The sequence below is a fragment of the Urocampus carinirostris genome, chromosome 2 (genome assembly GCF_059441175.1).
Source record: "Urocampus carinirostris isolate Australia breed hairy pipefish chromosome 2, RoL_Ucar_1.0, whole genome shotgun sequence".
Lineage (NCBI taxonomy): Eukaryota > Metazoa > Chordata > Actinopteri > Syngnathiformes > Syngnathidae > Urocampus > Urocampus carinirostris.
In genome coordinates, this window is record NC_142350.1 from 70,040,914 (window position 1) to 70,061,976 (window position 21,063).

General features: G+C 44.8%; 1 protein-coding gene across 3 annotated transcripts in view; it reads right to left on the reverse strand.

Annotated features, from left to right (window-relative positions):
* The window catches only part of sema6cb (semaphorin 6Cb), a 270,038-nt gene that overhangs the window by 160,671 nt on the left and 88,304 nt on the right, over positions 1-21,063 (reverse strand). The gene's annotated exons all lie outside the window — the stretch shown is intronic.

A 21,063-nucleotide genomic window follows, 5' to 3' on the forward strand; every position in this document is an offset into this window, starting at 1 on the left:
TTATTATGCCTCCGAAGAAAGTCAGTGCAAGCGGCAAAGTTGCTACAGGTGAAAAAAGAAAAGTAGTGTGTACAACTATTGCATTTAAGAAAGAAATAATAGCCAAATATGAAGGAGGTGTGCGAGCGCCTTCTGCTAACCACCACAAAGGTAAGAAATCCTATTCATAAGATTACGATTACGCGAACGTACGATTAGCCTGGGTTAGCTTTAAGTTTACGTTAAACATTCAAGGTGTTGGAATGGAGCCCCCTTTCCAATGAAGCGCTAGCCACTTGTGGTGCTAAATGACTTGTAAACGACCTGATTTTTTTATTTTTACACGTTCATGTTAGCGTAATCTTTCGTACGGAAGATTACGAAAACGCGGACGTACGATTAGCCTGGGTTAGCTTTATGTTTACGTTAAACATTCGAGGTAAACATTCAGGGTGTTGGAACGGATTAAAACGATTTACATTATTTTTAATGGGAAAAATGATTTCGGTTTACGAACAGGGTTCTGGAACGGACTATGGTCGAGAACCGAGGTTCCACTGTATGCTAAAAAAAGACAAAAGAAACTAAATATGAATAAAATGATGACTCCCAACACGTGGTAAGCTTTCTCTCCTGGCTTTGATCTTTTTGATCTCCGCCAAAACGAACATGAAATGCGACGGAAACAAAATGAAAATCAATCCATACACCTTGCCAACATCATTTTTGCCGTTCCATGTGTTCCGTTACTCCCAAGCCTGCACAAAATTGAGTCATTTTATTCATATTTTGTTTCTTTTGTCTTTTATTAGCATATTTGGTATTGAGTAATCCAAAAGTAATTGAAAGTAATCCAGTTAAAGTAACCCTACCAACCCTGGTAACTTATTTCAGATGTAGCAAAGATCCAACCTGTGACAGGAAATTTAAAGAGCGGCTGGCGAGCCGCACACTAGCATCGGGCAAGTACTACTTCTTTTTTGGGGGTCGACTATAAAGAGACTGCAATAACATCAGATTCAGATCTACTTTATTGTCATTCTAGTACACGTGTATACAGAACGAAATGTCGATACATCTGACCCGCACAGTTTCCTCGAATGTACAGATATAAGTAAAAGTTGTATTGTATTATGGCTACGTATAGTATTTTACCATACCATAGTGCCGAGGAGTAGCTAACCAGATGTGCAAAATGGGCATTCAGGGGGCATTCAGGTTAACAAGTCAGGTAAACAGTAACATTAACACTGTAACAGTAACGCTGTAAGTACAATAGTGCAGAGAGCAAATGTGCAAGGAGTGGCAAGCTATAAAGAACTGCCAGTAGTGCAAAAAGTCAGATTAGCAGCCGTTAAGATTTAGGTTAACTATATGTTAGATTGACCATTTAACAGTCTAATGGCCAGGGGGACTAGACTAGACATGCACAGAATATCGAGGCATGCGATATGTCGGGTTCGTAGAACTTTTTATGGCCGGATTCAAGCACTCTTTAAGGACTTTCAAAGCCAATTTCCAATTTGTTTTATTAAAGGAAGAAATCCGAAAGAACAGGAGCCTACGTTAGTTTCAAACCCCAACTCTAGCCCCAACCTTATTTTGAAACCCTAAAATCGTTTTAATATCCTATCGTGCAGCCCAGACCCTAGTTTGTAACCCTAGCCATCACTTCATTTTGTCTATTGCTACTTAATCTATTGCAGCCTAGTCATCCAGGAAGTGTCACGGTTGCCATGGCGCCCAAGTGGCCCCGCCCGTGTGGCGCCAGCTGCGGCTCGTTGACAGATTGGCCTTTCTTCTATTTAAGCTCAGTGCTCCCACTCATCCCTTTGTCAGTCCATCAACGAACCTTTGCCCAGCAAGACGTGGGTTTTGAATCTGTCTGGTTTCCTGCCTGCGTTTCCTCTCCAGTATTGTTCCTGTCTATTTTTGTCCTGTTTATTATTGATCTCCAGTTTCGTTCCCGTCTAGTTTGTCCTGTTTCATTTCGATATCCTGTTTTGATATCAATCCTGTCTGTGCCGTCCTGTCCGGTATCGACCCGATTTGTCCGATATCAACTCGGGCGATTGGAATCGATCTCGTCGGCCTCTGGCTTCCTGTCATTCCACGCCAGACTGCTGCCTAATGTGCATGACTCCCCATCTCCCATAAAATAAAAGGAAACGTCACGCATTTGGGTTCTCCTGTTCTGGTTCAAGACAGGAAGAGGGATTCCCACTCGTTTTATTTCCTCACGCTGAGGTTTTTGAGTCTTTCCTTGCCCGCATGCCTGTTTCAGATCAGGGTATGGTGTCCTTGTGGCTTATGCAGTCCTTTGAGACATTTTGTGATTAAGGTCGTCACAAATAAATAGGACTTGACTTTGAAATCTTGTTGTGGAATGTGGATAATAACTCATGATAAGTATGTAGGCATCTGGTGAAGGTTGTGGGATGACGTTGTTGCAGGAGATCACAAGCTGATATGCTGAAGGAGCCGACCTTCACGAAATATCTTAACTTTATTTGAGAACACTATAAAGGCCAATGTGGAACGTCTGGAACGTGTCCCGAATGCAATAAAGAGCGTTCCCTTTTTGCCGTATCTCCTCTCTGCGTATATTTTGGGGGCGAAGCCCAACGACGTTCTCTCCAAAATAAGATTTGCAAGCGTCCAATACTATAACAGAATACACATATTAATATACACGTGTGTTACTCATACATAAATGGTAAATGCGCTGCATTTGTGTAGCGCTTTTAATCAGTCACTGAAAACTTCCAAAGCGCTTTTCAGTGTTCATAAAACTTGACCCATTCACACACACATTCACACACCGTTAGCCAGAGGCAGCCATGCAAGGGCTCAGGTCCCCATCAGGGGCATTAGAGGTTCTGCAAGTTCGATAAGTAGTATTTGCTATATACTATTGATTTGTATTCATAATTTCATATAGAGGTTTTGAAACGCAGTAGGTATCCATTACCATACGTTTCTGCTATATGGCCACTTGAGAATGGATTAACGTCATACCCCGGGAGTCTACCGCAGTCACGTAAAATACAGAATCTTTACAGGAAAAAAATATAGCCTGTATGTAAACACAGTCCCAGACATTTATCTAAGGCGAAAAATGACACTCCAACCGAGCGCTAAACAACTGATCGGAATGCAAAACGACAAAGCATTCCTTATGGACGATCATTATATGATAACGGCCCTACAAATTGAGGCGTGTGTCATCATCAGAATACCAAACACGGGCAGCAATCGCCTCTTTATTTACCCCGCCCGCCCGTTCTTGGCACGGCGTCGGTCCCTGGCACCATTGACATGCAAAAACTGGACAACACCGTCCCTGTGCCCGGGGCCCGAATTTCGGAAGATGCTTACGAAGGAAATCCAGGCCGTCCTTGTAAACGTCGCCCACCTGACAGGGAATGACGAGTCTTTTCACATCCGCTAAGAAGGTGCGTATAGAAAATGTTCCGTGACTTGATTGAAATGCCGGAGCGGTAGAGAGATAGATAGAGAGATAGATATAGATGGATAGAGATAAAGAGAGAGAGATAGATATATAGATATAGATAGAGAAATATATAGAGATAGATGGATAGAGATAGAGATAGATAAGAGAGAGAAATAAGAGATAGATATAGATGGTTAGAGATAGATAGAGATGGATAGAGATAGAGAGATAGATATAGATAGAGAAAGATAGGTAGAGAGAGATAGAGATAGATAGATATAGATAGAGAGCGATAGAAAGAGATAGTGATCGAGATATAGAGATAGAGAGAAAGAGATAGAGATATAGAGAGATAAAGATATAGAAAGAGAGAGATATAAATGGATAGAGATAGAGAGATAGATAGAGATAGAGAGATAGATAGATAGAGATAGATATATAGATAGGTAGAGAGAGATAGAAATAGAGAGATATAGAGATAGAGATATCGAGATTTATAGATAGAGATGGATGGATAGAGATAGAGAGATACGAGATAGAGAGATAGAGAATTGGCCCCGCCCGTGTGGCACCAGCTGCGGCTCATTGACATATTGGCTTTCTGTCTAGTTTAAGTTTAGCGCTCTCACGCTTCCTTTGTCAGCCCGTCAACAAACCTCTGCACCAGCAAGACGTGAGTTTCGACTCGGTCCTGTCCCCGTTGGTATTTCCTGCACGGTATTGTTCCCGTTTATTTTGTCCTGTTTAGTATCGGTTTTCAGTTAGGAATCCATCTATTTTGGTCCTGTCTACTATTTTCTCCAGTTTTCGTTCCTGTCTAGTTGTCCCGTTTATTTCTGATTTCCTTATTCATTATCTATCGTGTCTGTCCTGTCCGGTATCGACCCCATCTGTCCAATATCTGCTCGGGCAATTGGTATCAATCTCCTCGGCCTCTGGCTTCTGATCATTTCACGCCAGACCGCTGTCTAACCCGAACCCCATTTCCCGTAAAATAAAAGGCTTGAGTGAGAACATCATGCGTTTGGGTCCTGATCCTGTTCATGACAGCAATAGGAATCTGACCCGGGTCACGGTGGTAAAAGCGCCGAACACTAACTACTCAACTAACAGTGATATAAATAACATAAGAATAGGCACGAGGCGTATTTATTCACGGTACCGGAGACAATTCACAGATCCGCAAAAGCGTAAACGTGGCCCGCCTAACACATCTACCAAGTCGGCGCGAATCTAAAATATTCCACGACATGATTGAAATTCCGGAGCGGTTGCTGTGAAAAGCTAAATTTGTCCAAGCCTCCGAAAAGTGTTGAGGGAAATTGACTGTGAGCATATTTTCTGCTTCCTGTGATCATTTAGTCACTCAGGATCTGCGATATATCTGCAGGCTCCACAAAAAGCCATTTAAGGCCACTGCTAGCATGCTTCATAGAAGAGCAATACTATTTTCATCTACCATACTGGGTTTGCACACCTTTTTCATAGCAGTTTTAAAGACTTTCAAAGCCAATTTTTCCAGTATCATTACAAAAGTAATAACAATTTGAATCATGTATTTTTTTGAGTCACTAATATATCAGGGATTTACTGTCATGATTACCGAGGTGAATCCCCTCTGCCCGCTTATTTGGCGGCAACTGCCTCAGACTCTGATTGGCTCCCTGTCCCTATTTCAACCCACCCCTATCCGTCCCCTTTTGTCAGTCCGTCTGCAAAACTCTAGGCAAGTTAACACTAGGCAAGCTTTATTCGACCCTGACTCCCACCTGTTTTTTTGCTCCCGTCCGTCCCCCGGCTTTGACCCGTTTTTTTGATCCTGACCTCATCTACTCTCCTCTCCTGGCTTTCGACTCGTTTCTGATCCCACCCATTTTTTCCGTTCCCGATACCGCCATCGCTCGCCACGGAAGTCCCAATTCCGCATTCAGAGCGACCTACTTTACCGGATCGTGGTGCAACCCTTTCCTTTCTTCCAATGTCCCTATTTAAACCCACTCCTATCTGGCCCCTTTTGTCAGTCCGTCTGCAAAACTCAGTTAACACTGGGCAAGCCATTTTCGACCCTGACTCCCGCCTGTCCCATTTTTTGCTACAGTTTGTCTTCAGCTACGACCGGTTTTGATCCTGACCACGCCTACTCTCCCATCCCGGTTTTCAACCTATTTTTGTCCCTGACCACGTCTTCTCTCCTTTTTTGGCTTACGACTCGCTTCAGACCCCGACCACATTGTAGCTCACCTGTCCCGGCTTCTGACCTGTTTTTTCCGTTCCTGACACCGCCATCACTCGCCACGGAAGATCCACTTCCGCGTTCAGAGCAACCGGCTTCCTGCGTTCAGCAATCACCGGATTGTGGGCGCAGCCCTTCCTCTTTCCTTTAATAAAACTTGTGAGAAACGCCACGCAATTGGGTCCTGTTTCCGTTCTGGTCCTGACATTTACACGTGATTCTTAATCTTGCAATTGAGTTTATCAAGAGATATGATTTTAATATCTTGAGTATATCGTAAATATATTTATTTTTGAGACACATCTCTTCCTATTTCGGTGTTGGGACAAAATGACAGTAATATGTAGCTTACATTTTCAGTTGCAGGAAGTTTTTTGCATGGCCCATAATAAATTTCCATGATTGATACGTAATCATTGCAGTAATACACATTTCATAGTGCCTTATTTAGGTGTAGCATGTACCCATCTTTTTGGGCGCGACCCGTAGGGGGCGATGATGCTTCATTGGTGTCAGGACCAGATCGGAAACAGGACCCACTCGCGTAACGTTTCTCACAGTTTTATTGGGAGGAAGGGAAAGGAGTGCACACACGATCCGGTGATCGCTGGTCGCGGGGAGCAGGTCGCTCTGAACGCGGAAATGGATCTTCCGTGGCAAGCGATGGCGGTGTTGGAAGCGGAAAAAACAGGTCAGTAGGGAGAGGAGAGCAAAAACGTGTTCGTGATTGGAAACAAGTCGAAAGCCAGGAGAGGAGGGTAGACGTGGTCCAGATCAAAAACAGATCGTTATTCGGGACAGGACAACAGACGTGGTCGAGATCAAAACAGATCGTGGCGGGAGACAAACAGGAGCAAAAAACAGGACAGGCGAAAAAGGGCTTCCCGTGTAAAGACAGAGATTCACAGGCGGACCGAAAAAAGGGGTCTGACAGGACAGAGTTTAAATACTGACAGGGAGCCAATCTGTCAACAAGCTGCAGCTGGCGCCACACGGGCGGGGCCAATTGGGCGCCATGGCAACCGTGACAATGCCAAACAAACTAATATATTGTAAATTTACGGTGCAAGTTTCAAGTTCACTATCTTACTTTTTTCATACCGTATTTTTCAGACTATCAAGATCACCTTAAAACCCCAATTTGCCCATAAATTTGAAAGTGCGCCTTAATACCTATATATATATATATATATATATATATATATATATCTCAGAATACGGTGTATAAAACTGAAAATGCATATACTGAGACACGTTGGTACTTTGATGACTACTGGTTCACTGCTTTGCGTATTTCCATTGAGCATTGCGTTCTGCATTCTGATTGGATAAACAAAGGCAGACGCTTTCTATCGCCAACAAACATGGACCTCTACACTAGCTAAACTTGTTCAAGAGCCACATGCGGGTCTTTGGTGCTCCCTAGCTCTATTTTAAAATGTCCAAGCAAAAAATAATCGCAGGATAGGTCATATTAACAACACGGGGCTGTAGACTGGCTTTAACTATTATGTACATAAAAAAATATAGCAAAAACATTGGCAACATCATTGTGCAAAAATAAGAAATAAAATATGAATATCCCTATATTTAGTAATGTAATGCAACTCATGAAGTTCTAAGCTCAAGGGCAAACTGCGCATTATTTTTTTAACGGAATGAAAAAAGTAAAATCTGTTTGCCATTCCAAAAATTGCAAATGATGTTTTGTTTTGTTTTGTTGCACGATGAAAGGACATTAGAAGGATGATTCATTACCTCACTGAAGACTTGAGGACAAGACGTCCTGCGCTTGTATCAAAACAGAAATAAGAAGCACAGCTTGTTATGTTCATGTTGCTTTCAATATTTATTTCTCTCCCGTTTGAAAGAAATATCCGACAATTATATTTTTGTAAGAGATCACTGATCCAGAACTTGTAAAACGCTTTTTCGGGAAAACGTACCATCCATCCTTAACCTCTTCCAATATGATTATTTATTTTAGTCTAAAACATTGAAAAACGGGCTCCGATTGGCCGAACAGTGGCGGTGTCGGGAACGGGAAAACAGGTCAGTAGCCGGGACAGGAGAGCGATAACGTGGTCGGGGTCGGAAGCGAGTCGTAAACCAGGAAAGGAGAGTAGACGTGGTCGGGGACAAAAAGAGGTCAAAAGCCGGGACAGTAGAGTAGGCTTGGTCAGGATCAAAAACGGGTCGAAGCCGGGGGACAGACAGGAGCAAAAAACAGGTGGGAGTCAGGGTCGAAAAAGGCTTGCCTAGTGTTAACTGAGTTTCACAGATGGACTGACAAAAGGGTAGAGATAGGAGTGGGTTTAAATAGGGACATTGGAAGAAATCTGGAGATCGCTGGTCGCAGGAAGCAGGTCGCTCTGAACGCGAAATTGGGACTTCTGTGGCGAGGAACGGAAAAAAACGGGTCAGTAGCCGGGACAGGAGAACACCTCAGTCTAAATTCACATATAAATGTATACACCCATAGTTAGTAACCATGGAACCCTGGTTTCAATATTACTTTCTCTCTTGTTGGTATTATCCATCCATCCATCCACTATGTGTGCCCGCTTTGAGACTGGGAGGTCGCTGGTTCGCGCCTCGGCCGAGATATACCTATTTGGTATAATGGCGGCGCCCTCTGTTGGCTGCGGCTGCATCGACTCGCTACAACGGGTCAGGTGTATCGACATTTTGTTCTGTGTACATTGTTACAGAGAATGACAATACAAAGGAAATTATTATTATTATTATTATTATTGTTTGCAACGCTTATACTCAGTAGGGTCACGGGGGAAACTGGAGTCCGTCCCATGCTCAATGAAACTAGTGAACAACCAGTTGAGGGTGTTCACTGCCCACTGCCTGAAGATGGCTGGGATGGGCTCCAGTACCACTCGCGACCCTACTGAGTACAAGCATTGCAGAAAATTGAGGATGGATATGCTAAAACATTAAAAAATGTCCGATATCGACCCCATCTGTCCAGTATCTAATCATGCAATTGGTATCAATCTTGTCGGCCTCTGGCTTCCTGTCATTCCACGCCAGACTGCTGCCTTCCGCCTAACGATCACAGAATCACTGGCGTTTGGGTTAGCTTACATGACTGCCCCTTTTCCCATAAAATAAAAGCTTGTGTGAGAAACGTCACGCATTTGGGTTCTCTTCCTGTTCCGGTTCTTGACACTACAGAGGAATTACACCTGTATTAGTCTTGCAAAAGACAAAGATAAGTCATGTTAGTTGTGTTGAAACTTGGATTTATTTCCTGTACAATGTTTCAGGGCTGTCATGAACCAAAACGGGGAGAACCCAAAAGCGTGACGTTTCTCACACAAGCCTTTTATTTAACGGGAAACGGGGCAGTCATGCACATTGGGAAGCAGTCTGGCTTGGAATCACAGAAAGCCAGAGACCAACGAGATCGATACCAAATGCCCGAGCGGATATTGGACAGATGGGGTCGATACGGGACAGGACTGGACAGACAGGATTAACATCAAAACAGGATATCGGAATTAAACAGGACAAACTAGACGGGAACAGAAACTGTAGAGAATGATAAACAAGACAAAAATAGACGTATTGGACAGGAAATGCAGGCAGGAAATTGGACAGAATCAAAACCCACGTCTTGCGGGGCAGAGGTTCGCCACAGGGGCGGGGCCAATTGGGCGCCATGGCAACCGTGACATAAGCGCTCTTAAAATTTGATTTCAATGTACAAATATTTGTTTGTTTTTGCGTTATTAAACATGTTTTACGTCAAGTTTTAAACTTTCACAGCAAACACAGGTTATCCGCCTCCTCTAACAATCCTTCAGCATGATTTATTATTTTAGAAACCATACCTGTCAAGCTGTACGTTTTTGCCGTACAAAGTACGTTTATTATGCATTTTAAGACGTGTACCACGTACGAGAAAATCTTCACGGAAAAAGGCAAATTTGTCAATGATGGGTACCATCCAGTATACACCAACGATCACCAAAAGGCAAATCAATCAAGTCAAACCAGTTCGCCGCGGAATCCTCTATCTCAGTATTGTTTTTTTTCGTTGCAAACGAAGCGAGCGGTTTGATGCTACTGCGCGCATGCGTCTGCCGCCTGGGGATTTCCCATCATGCATCATTCAACATCGGATTTCATGTGGTAGTTGTGTAGTGAAAGGAAGTCCGTCTCTTTTTAGGGAACCGGCTTTTTCGGCTCAACTCATTCACTCACTTGCTTTGATGCATTATATTACGAATGATTATGTTGTAAAAAGGAAGTTTAAAAGGAAAAAAAGACAGGTTTGTGGTCTAATCCACCGGTGTCAAACAGGCAGCCCGTGGGCCAGATCAGGGATTGAATCCTGCCCGCGAGACAACACTCAGAGAAGGGCAAGAGAAAAACGAGCTGCAGGTTGAAATATGTCAACTTGATGTTGCCAAAGCCAGGTGCCTTCAACAAAGACACTGTACTTGTATTTATTTCTCTCTCTCTTTTCTCTCTCTCTGTGTCTCTGTCTCTCTCTCTCTCTCTTCCACCCCTTTTCTCCCACTCTGTCTCTTTACTCTCTGTCTCTTTTTCTCTTCCTTTGTTGCTCTTTGTCTCTTTCTCTCTATGGTTCTTTTCTAACTTCCTTTCCTCTCTTTTCTCTTTCTCTCTTCATGCCTTTCGCGCTTTCTTTTCTCTTTTCTCCTCCTGTCTTTCTATTTTTCTTTGGATTTCTTTCTTCCTCTCCCTTTCTTTTCCCCCTCTCTCGTGATTTGTCATCTTTTGTTTCTCACGCTCTCTCCCTCTCTCTTTTTTCTTTCTTTGACCCGCCCTCTCTCCTTTCCCCTCCTTCTTTCTCTTTAAACTACTTGTCTGACCCCCGACTGAATGTTGGTTCCATCGTGTGGCCCCTGAGTTCAAATGAGTTTGACACCCCTGCTCTAATCAGTATATTACCAACAAAATGAATGCAGAAAATGAATTCATCATTTGAATAAGAAAATGTATTATTCTACTTAATTCTATGATGTATTTTTTCCTTCTACAGTGAACGTCCAAGCGACTTCATTCTTTTTTTTATAATAAATCTTATTAATGTCGAGCAACTCAGTATCTCACAACAAAATGTATAGGATATAAGGAAACACATGTAAAATATAACATGTTAAACTACATAAATAAACATGTTTGAAAAAAAAAGATTCTTTTTGTATTTTGTAAGGGAAAATACGACAGTTTGTAAGAGCGCGGAGCCGCATCCCAAACTTAGTATACAAAAACGAGCTCTCGGCTCCAAAAAGGTCGGAGACCCCTGGATAAGGCGTTTTCCATTGCGCGAGCGGACTAGCCTAAAATGGCCGACGAAGGCCATAGCGCGGGCGTACGGGTTAGCGCGGGCGAGATCCCGTAGGAGGATAAAGAAGGTCGGCGATGAAGAAGGACGATGAAGAAGGGAGGGAAGGGAAAAGAGGAGGCATGATGAAAACTCCCTCCCGGCGCCACAGATCAGAAAGCAGGATTTTCGGGGCGGGTAAGGCGGGAACATCAGCGAGAGCATCAAAGAGGAGCAAATGTCATCGGAATTTACCGCCGGCGGGAGGTGGGATCGCCGACGACTCCGGGACTCCGCTTTAGATCAGAAGAAATATCTTCTCCCTTGCCGCTCGCTCGTACATGAACTAAAGTGCCGAGTCAGATTTTTGACAAAACAAAAACGCGAAAATGTCGATGCCGCGGGGAGAAACTCTTTTCAAAGTTTGAATACAATTCTTGGCTTCACTTGGTTTTCACATCACCTGGACTATAGATCGCACCGGCCCAAAAAAACGAAGATTGAAAACCCACTCCTTTCTGTCACCTGTAGTCAGTCCGTCTGCGAACCTCAGAGTGCTCTAGGCAAGCTTTTCGACCCTGACTCTCACCAGTTTCACTCCCGTTTGTTCCCTGGTTTCCACCCGTTTTTTCATCCTGACCTTGTCTACTTTCTTCTCCTGGCTTTTGACTCGTTTCTGATTCCGACCACATTTTTGCTCTCCTGACCCTTTTTTCCGTTCCCGACACCGCCATCGCTCGCCACGGAAGTCCCAATTCTGCGTTCAGAGCGACCTGCTTCCTGCAACCAGCGATCACCAGATTGAGGGTGCAACCCTTTCCTTTCTTCCAATGTCCCTATTCAAACCCACTCCTGTCTATAACCTTTTGTCAGTCCATCTGTGAAACTCAGTTAACACTAGGCAAGCCTTTTTCGACCCTGACTCCCACCTGTTTTTTGCTCCTGTCTGTCCCTCGGCTTCAACCCGTTTTTGATCCTGACCACACCTACTCCTTTCCTTTCTTCCAATAAAACAGAGAAACGTAACGCAAGTGGGCGGCAGTAGCTCAGGAGGTAGAGCGCTCGTCTTGGGATCAAGGGATCCCAGTTCGAATCCCGGCTCGTCCGTGTTACATGTTGAAGTGTCCTTGGGTAAGACACTGAACCCCTAATACCCCCAATAAGCAAGTTAGCGCCTTACATGGCTGCAAGGCCGCTATTGGGTAATGTGGAGCACATTGTAAAGCGCTTTGGGAAGTCATTGATATCATGATGTCATCAATACACACATATGCTATCGGCTGAACAACCTCCCACAATGCCTTTTTTTCTCAATTCAGTACAGAATCTTCACAAAGACTGAGTCGACAATGCGATATTGCCATGATTACCGATGTGAATCACTTGTGCCCGCTCCTTTGGCGCCAACCGCCGCGGGCTCTGATTGGCTCCCTGTCCCTATTTAAACCCAGTCCTGTCTGTCCCGTGTTGTCAGTCTGTCTGAAAACCTCAGTGTATACTAGGCAAGCTTTTGTTCAACCCTGACTCCCACCTGTCCCGTTTTTGCTCCCATCTAACTCCGGCTACGACCTGTTTTGATTCCCACCACGTCTGATCTCCCGTCCCAGCTTGCAACCCGTTTCTGACCCTGACCATGTTCCTGCTCTCCTGTCCTGGCTATCAACCTGTTTTTCCGTCCTTAACACCGCCACTGCTCGCTACAGAAGATCCACTTCCGTGTTCGGATCACAAACAGTACGAGAGCGACTTGCTTCCCGCCTAGAGAACGCCGGATCGTGGGCAGAGCCCTTCCCCTCTTTTTCAATAAAACTTGTGGTAAACGTCACGCAAGTGGATCCTGTTTCCGTTCTGGTCCTGACAGATATAGTACACTTGTACTGTATTCAAACTAACTGCGTCAAAAATTGCAGGGATGCGCAAGGGATAAGTAATGCAATGATAACCATGAAAACTAAGCTCATGATTTTCAAGATATACAAAGAAGGCACACACATTTTATCATTTATTTAAAGCAGTGTATCATGGTTGCCATGGCGCCCAATTGGCCGTGTGGCGCCAGCTGCAGCTTGTTGACAGATTGGCTTCCCCACTATTTAAACCCTGTCCTGTCAATCCCCTGTCGTCGGTCCGTCTGCGGATCTCCGTGTGTTTAAGGCAAGCCTTTTTCGACCCTGACCCCTGCCTGTCCCGTTTTGCTCCCGTTTGTCTGCGGCTACAACCCGTTTTGATCCCGATCACGTCTGCTCTCCTGTCTTGGCTTACGACACGTTTCCGACCTGGATCACGTCTGCTCTCCTGTTCTGGCTTCCGACCCGCTTCCGACCCAGACCACGTTTTTGCTCCCCTGTCCCGGCTACCGACCCGTTTTTCCGTCCCTGACACCGCCATCGCCCGCTACGGAAGATCCACTTCCGTATTCGGATCACAATCAGAGTACAAGAGCGACTTGCTTCCCGCGTCCAGTCCTTCCTCTTTCTTTCAATAAAATTGTGGTAAACGTTACGCAATTGGGTCCTGATTCCGTTCTGGTCGTGGCACGAACAAACCTAAAAATTCAAGTACAGGTCGTTGGTATTCCACTTTTGGCATCAGGGCCCTTTAAAGGAGGAGTGGCAACAAACCCCAACAGTCGTAAAAAACGATGGTGTTCCCAAAGCTTGATTCTGTATTGCTCGGACGAGCAAAATGGAGAAAATGAACTTTTTAGCCCTTTAGCGCAATTAGCTGTGAGTCAGACGGCAATAATAGAGCAAAAAAAAAAAAAGGAAGAAAAAAAAAAAAAATCAATGAGGCTCCTGCTGAGAAAATATGAAAGGGCAAGTCGGGAGAAGCAGGCCAGGTTTGATTGCCTTTTGCCGTGAAGTCATTTGTTTGTTGGCCGGCCGTTTTTTTTCATCACTCCGGCGAGTTGGGCCGGTGATGAATGACTCCACTTTGTCTTTTTTACGCTTTTCAGCCGGAACGCATCAAAACAAACAGCAATATTGTTTTGGGGGAAAAAGGGGGCTCATGGAAGGAGAGAGAGAGAAAAATGGTTGGTCAAAAGTGTCGCTTTGGAAAGAAAAACAAGCATGGAGTCACCTTGGAATTGGCCCGCTTTTTCACTTTGCGACAATTGGGATTCTCTTTATGTTAAAGGGGAAGTGTCCCTAATAACGGGGTTCGTAAACCTTTTTCATGGCCATTTTCAGTTTCAGCGACAGACTGCTGTCACAGTCTTGTTCCACGGACAGACTGAGGAGATCATTTCTCCCTCATGCCACGAGGCTCTTTAACTCCAGCCGGGGGAGTAAAAGCCCACATTAAACGGTCAATCATGGACAATTCATCACATCCACGACACAGCATCATCACCAAACAGAAGAGCAGCTTCAGCGACAGACTACCGTCACAGTCTTGTTCCACGGACAGACTGAGGAGATCATTTCTCCCTCATGCCATGAGGCTCTTTAACTCCACCCGGGGGAGTAAAAGCCCACATTAAACAGTCAATCATGGACAAATTATCACATCCACGACACAGCATTATCACCAAACAGAAGAGCAGCTTCAGCGACAGACTACCGTCACAGTCTTGTTCCACGGACAGACTGAGGAGATCATTTCTCCCTCATGCCATGAGGCTCTTTAACTCCACCCGGGGGAGTAAAAGCCCACATTAAACAGTCAATCATGGACAAATTATCACATCCACGACACAGCATCATCACCAAACAGAAGAGCAGCTTCAGCGACAGACTACCGTCACAGTCTTGTTCCACGGACAGACTGAGGAGATCATTTCTCCCTCATGCCATGAGGCTCTTTAACTCCACCCGGGGGGAGTAAAAGCCCACATCAAACTGTCAATCATGGACAATTCATCACATCCACGACACAGCATCATCACCAAACAGAAGAGCAGCTTCAGCGACAGACTACTGTCACAGTCTTGTTCCACGGACAGACTGAGGAGATCATTTCTCCCTCATGCCATGAGGCTCTTTAACTCCACCCGGGGGAGTAAAAGCCCACATTAAACAGTCAATCATGGACAAATTATCACATCCACGACACAGCATCATCACCAAACAGAAGAGCAGCTTCAGCGACAGACTACTGTCACAGTCTTGTTCCACGGACAGACTGAGGAGATCATTTCTCCCTCATGCCAAGAGGCTCTTTAACTCCACCCGGAGGAGTAAAAGCCCACATGAAACCCCATCCCCACATTTGCAAATTACCCTATTCTTATTACAGCGTGTATTTTCTCTAGCACTATTTAAATGCTCTATAGCAAAATGTTATATTGGGAATTTGTGTATTCTATATCTTTATTTTATTTTTCAACACAAGGATACTGCTGGAAGTGTGGATTTCCCTACGGGGATGAAGAAAGTATCTATGTATCTATGGAATATATCCATGGTATCTATCTATCAATTCATCTATGGTATCTATCAATCTCTCCATCTATGGTATCAATGGTATCTATCCATCTATGGTATCTATGGTATCTATCCATCTATGGTTTTTGACCCCGACCACGTTTTTGCTCTCCAGTCCTGGCTACCGACCAGTTTTCCGTCCTTGACACCGCCATTGCTCGCCACGGACGATCCACTTCCGTGTTCGGATCACAGGCCGACAACGAGAGCGAACGCCAGATCGTGGGTGCACCCCTTCCTTGTTCCTTCAATAAAACTTGTGGTAAACGTTACGCGAGTGGGTTCTGTTTCCGTTCTGGTCCTGACATAAACCTAGAAAAGGCTCTTTAGGTTATGGGTAATATGAGTTCAATCCGAACAAAAAATTAAAAATTAACGTATGAATACAAATAGAAACATGAGCAAAATTTGTTAGCAATAGAATTGTAAACCAGTACCGAATCGTTTGTTGCATAATGTTTTATTACTATTGGAAATACATTATTATTATTATTTTTTTAATCTAAAGAGCTGTTGGGAAACCAAAAGAGCCAGCTCTTCTCAGTGAGCAGAGTCGAAAAAACTGGTTTTCTAAATCGAGCTGTTCTCTTTGGTGCGAGTTTTAGGGCACCGTGACGCTTCGTCTTGACAAACCGACAGAGCAGGCGTGTTGGCGTCATTTTCATGCACTTTTAAAAATATTTTTCTTCATTTGTTGCGTGGTCTATAGAGTCAGACTCCTGAGAAACATGGCAATGGCAACCATTTCAAGCTTTTTTCAAGCACTTCACCCAAAATGCAAGCATTTTTCTGACCTTGATATTTGAAAATGTTCAAGGATTTCAAGCAGCAGTCCGAACACCTTAAAAAAAAAAATCTCCCCGGAATCAAATGCTCCCACGCCCCCGCCTCGACAGAGTGGACGTTTCCCAAAAGACGGGAACAAAATTGACGAGAGCCGCGAAAGAAAGCGGATAAGCATCGGGAAGCGCATGCAAATCCCGCTCGGGGACGGGCCAACATTCGTGGGATGGGGGGGCGTCAGTTCCGGGACGCCGGGGGCAAGAGTGTAGGGAAGAAGGGCAAGGGGGAAGACATCTTATCCAAAGGATCTTGCCGGAGCGTGGGAACTATTCTGAGGGATAAATCGTTATTATATATATATATTTTTTTTTTCATTTCGTCATGATTCGTTAGCTACCTAACCTATGCTCCCAGCTAGGCAAGCTTTTGTGAATCTCCGACTCAATCCTGCCCTGTTTTCTGCCTAATACCTGTTACCGACCTCTTTCTGGACCCGTTTATGTTTTTGCTCCTCCGCCCAGGCCATCGACCTGTTTGTTCTCACCGTAAACGACTACCTTCGCTCGCTTAATTTAGTTTACATAATATAAAGCACAGGTGTCAAACAGGCGGCCCGCGGGCCAGATCAGGCCCGCTAAGGGATTGAATCCGGCCCGCGAGACAACACTCAGAGAAGCGCAAGAGAAAAACAAGCAGCAGGTTGAAATATGTTAACTTGCTGTTGCCAAAGCCAGGTGCCTCCAACAAAGACACTGTACATGAAATACCAACAGGAAACCGGACGGAGTCAAAACCCACGTCTTGCGGGGCAGAGGTTCATTGACGGACTGACAAATGAAAAATGAGAGCACTGAGCTTAAATAGACGGAAAGCCGTAGCTGGCGCCACATGGGCGGGGCCAATTGGCCGCCATGGCAACCGTGATAATATGGCTTGTTTCATTTTGCATGATTAACATTTTCTTACGCTCATTTCTAAGCTTTTACAGCAAATGAATATCAGCTCCAAACATCAGTTCTCGGTCTCCTCTTAATAACCCGATGAATTAAGCCTCAATCCTCTAGTAAAGTTGACAATACTACAGGGAAGCTAAGCTCAAAGATAAACATCAAATCACGGGAGATTTATTGTACATCTCATTGATAGTAGAGCAGATGGTGCCCCTAAGGAAGTCATCTCCGAGTGTGACCCGGTGGAGCGTCACTCCATTTGATTGACAGTTGAGGAACAAGGTAAACGCTGATTAGGAGCCAATTAGAGAAGGCCGGGACGACGAGTCAATTAGAACCGATGAAGGGAAAGATGAAAGACGGACTGGAAGAAGACGCCACCATGAATTATTCAGCCCTTCCTGGGCAACGTTAACTCCGGGGTCACGGGACGAGAAGGAGGACCCTTTAAGGAGGACGCTTTCCAAGAAAAACGCAATTACAGACTCGGAAACTCTGGGATCTCATAAACCTTGGTAGCACCATGAAGTCTCAGACTTTGAGGGTGCTTTTCCTTTCGTAAAAAGGAATTTCTTGTAAAAGTCGCTATCTTGCTGCTAGCACATTATTGGTGTTATTCTGCACCTTCTCTATTTTCAAGGATTTCAAGCACTGTACGAACCCTGAACAAACACTCTAGTCTTCCCAAAAACATACAAAAATACCAAAAATAGCTATAAAACACGTTATCCAGATCACTAAGTGCCTTCAAATAGTAATTAAACCTTGAAAAAAATACAGTACCGTATTTTCCGCACTATAAGGCGCACCTAAAAGCCTTTATTTTTTTCAAAAGCTGACCATGCGCCTTATAATACAGTGCGCCTTATATATGGCTCAATATTAAATCGCAAGGTCTCGCAACTTACGCAACAGCCGCCGACTCGATTTTCCCCCGAACGTCGAGTAGTCCGCGGTGTATGCTGGGATTTATTTACCGGCGTTTCATTGGCTAACCAATGTGTCAATCATCATTTGAATCGATCACTATTGGCTAAAGTTATTCGGAGGTCAAGGGGCGGATCCTTTTTATCATTTACAGGCTGGCATTGGCTTAAACGGCAAAACAAAGAGATGAATGTGTATAGCACGTGGTTGACGGCATACAGAAAGCATTTTTTTACTATTCTGTATTTGTAAATATTTTATTCTCCTGGATTTACTAAACTCACGGATATGAGAGGACCACGTCTGCACATTATTATGAACACAACGACTTCGGTGAGCTACTCCGGGTTTTATATTGTCCCTGTATCTTGTTTCAGACTGAACTCGATGTTTCTGTGGAAAGCGGTGCAGATAATGGATGGAATGGAGTGTCTATTTTTAAATTCAACTCAATTCCAAGTGTTTATTGTCATATGCACAGTAAAGTTGCGAGCGAAAAAGAAAATAAAAACTAAGGAATGGTTGGCATTTCTTGAATCCCAAGACTTTAACTTAACTTTAACTTTCCGAATGATGGAACGATGCATTTGAGTGACATCGTACGGACACCGCATCCGCACGTGTTCTCGACACGTATTTGCGTCTTTGCAAGCTTTCGGAATGATAAGGGGGTAAGAAGTTGGACTGAACTATCTGACTGTTTTGTCCACGTTCCCATTGTAGCGCCTTATAATCCGGTGCGTCTTATGTATGTCAAAAATAGGACCAAAAACTATTTTTTCGGTGTGCGCCCTATAACCCGGTGCGCCTTATAGTGCGGAAAATACAGTAATAAGATTAACAAGGTTATATTGACAAAATAAAATGTGGATTCATCATAAATGCCGTAAGATCGCATACGTGACAACTTGTCATTTTTCCTTTTTTCGAGCACAATCCTTAAATCTTTAAGATTCGAGCATTTAAGGATTTCAGGCACCCGTACGAACCCTTTCTGGGTCATTATCTTTATACATAAATCAAGATGTCACTTGATGTGAGAACCCGAATAGGCAGTGGACCCAGACGCGTAACGTTTTCACACTAGCTTTAATTTACGGGAATGGGGCATGCGCATGAACACAAATTCCAGTGATTCGGTGATCGCTGGGCGGAAGAAGGGAGAGAGAGAGAGAAGTCAGGCGCGGGAAAACAAGAAGCCAGAGGCAGACGAGATCGAAACTGGACAGGACAGACGGAATTGATACCAGATACCGGACAGGACGAAACAGACGGGATCTATACCTTATACAAGAGTAAGATACTGGAAGGGGCAAGACAGATGGAATCAATACTAGATACTGGAGACACAAGTAAGAGGGACAGATGGGATTTATACCGGATACTGGAGCAAGATACTGGAGAGGTCGGGACGTATGGGATTGATACCGGATACTGGAGCAAAATACTGGACAGGACGAGACAGATGGGATTGATACCAGATACTGGACACTGGAGTAAGATACCGGAAAGGACGAGACAGACAGGATCGATACCGGATACTGGAGACTGGAGCAAGATACTGGACAGGACGAGACAGGCGGGATCGATACCTGATCCTGGACACTGGGGCAAGATACTGGACAGGACAAGACAGAGAGATCGATACTGGAGACTGGAGTAAGATACGGACAGAAGGAGACAGGCAGGATCAATACCGGATACTGGCGCAAGATACCGGACAGAATGATACAGACGGGATTAATAACAGATGCTGGAGACTGGAGCAAGATACCGGACAGGACGAGACACACGGGATCGATACTGGATACTGTAGATTGGAGCAAGACACCGGACAGGACGAGACACACTCGATCGATACTGGATACTGGAGCAAGACACCGGACAGGACAAGACAGACGGGATCGATGCCGGAGACTGGAGCAAGACACCGGACAGGACAAGACAGACGGGATCGATACCGGAGACTGGAGCAAGACACCGGACAGGGAAAGACAGACGGGAAGGATACCAGATTCTGGAGACTGGAGCAAGATACCAGACAGGACAGATGGCATCGATACCGAAGACTGGAGCAGGATACCAGACAGGGCGATACAGACTGGATCGATACCGGATACTGGAGACTGGAGCAAGATATTGGACAGGGCGAGACAGACGGGTTCGATACTGGATACTGGAGATTGGAGCAGGACACAGAAATTGGGTTACAAAACCACCCTCCCAAAATGTAATGTTTTCGGTCAATATCACAAATATTATATCGATTTGAACCAACGTACCTAGAAGGTTCTAACACATCCAAGGGGTACAATGGTCCATTTTGTCGCTATTTGCACTCAAGTGTTTTCGGAGCGTGCAGGAGGGTTGACACGGAATCCAGAATGCTCTCTTTATATTGTGGATTTTGAACAAAAGGGTATAACGAAAGCGTGCCTTTCAAACAATCGTGCATTTTCAAGTATGCAGCTGCGCTCATCGTGCCGTTGGCTTGCGTACTCTTATGGATGATTACTCGCGCACTCGGACTTATCACGCGTACGTGCCCATTCACAGACTCACATCCAGGTGGCGCTCATAAAAAAAGGACGGTAATATTGTGTAATATTCGACCACTAGGTGTTGCTGTGTCTGTTTCTGCACAAAGAACAACGGTCCTCTTCTCTCATCTCATCAGCTACACCGCTTATCCTCAGAAGGGTCGCGGGGGTGCTAGAGCCCATCCCAGCCATCATCGGGCAGTGGGCAGGGGACACCTTGAACTGGTTGCCAGCCAATCGCAGGGCACACAAGGACAGACAACTCACTCGCTCATTCACACCTAGGGACAATTTGGACCGGCCAATTCACCCGAAATGCATGTCTTTGGAATGTGGGAGGAAACCGGAGTGCCCGGAGGAAACCCACGCAAGCCCGGGGAGAACATACAAACTCCGCACAGGAAGTCCGGAGCTGGATTTGAACCCACGCAGGAGGTTCCCAAGACATGAACTGTGCCGCAC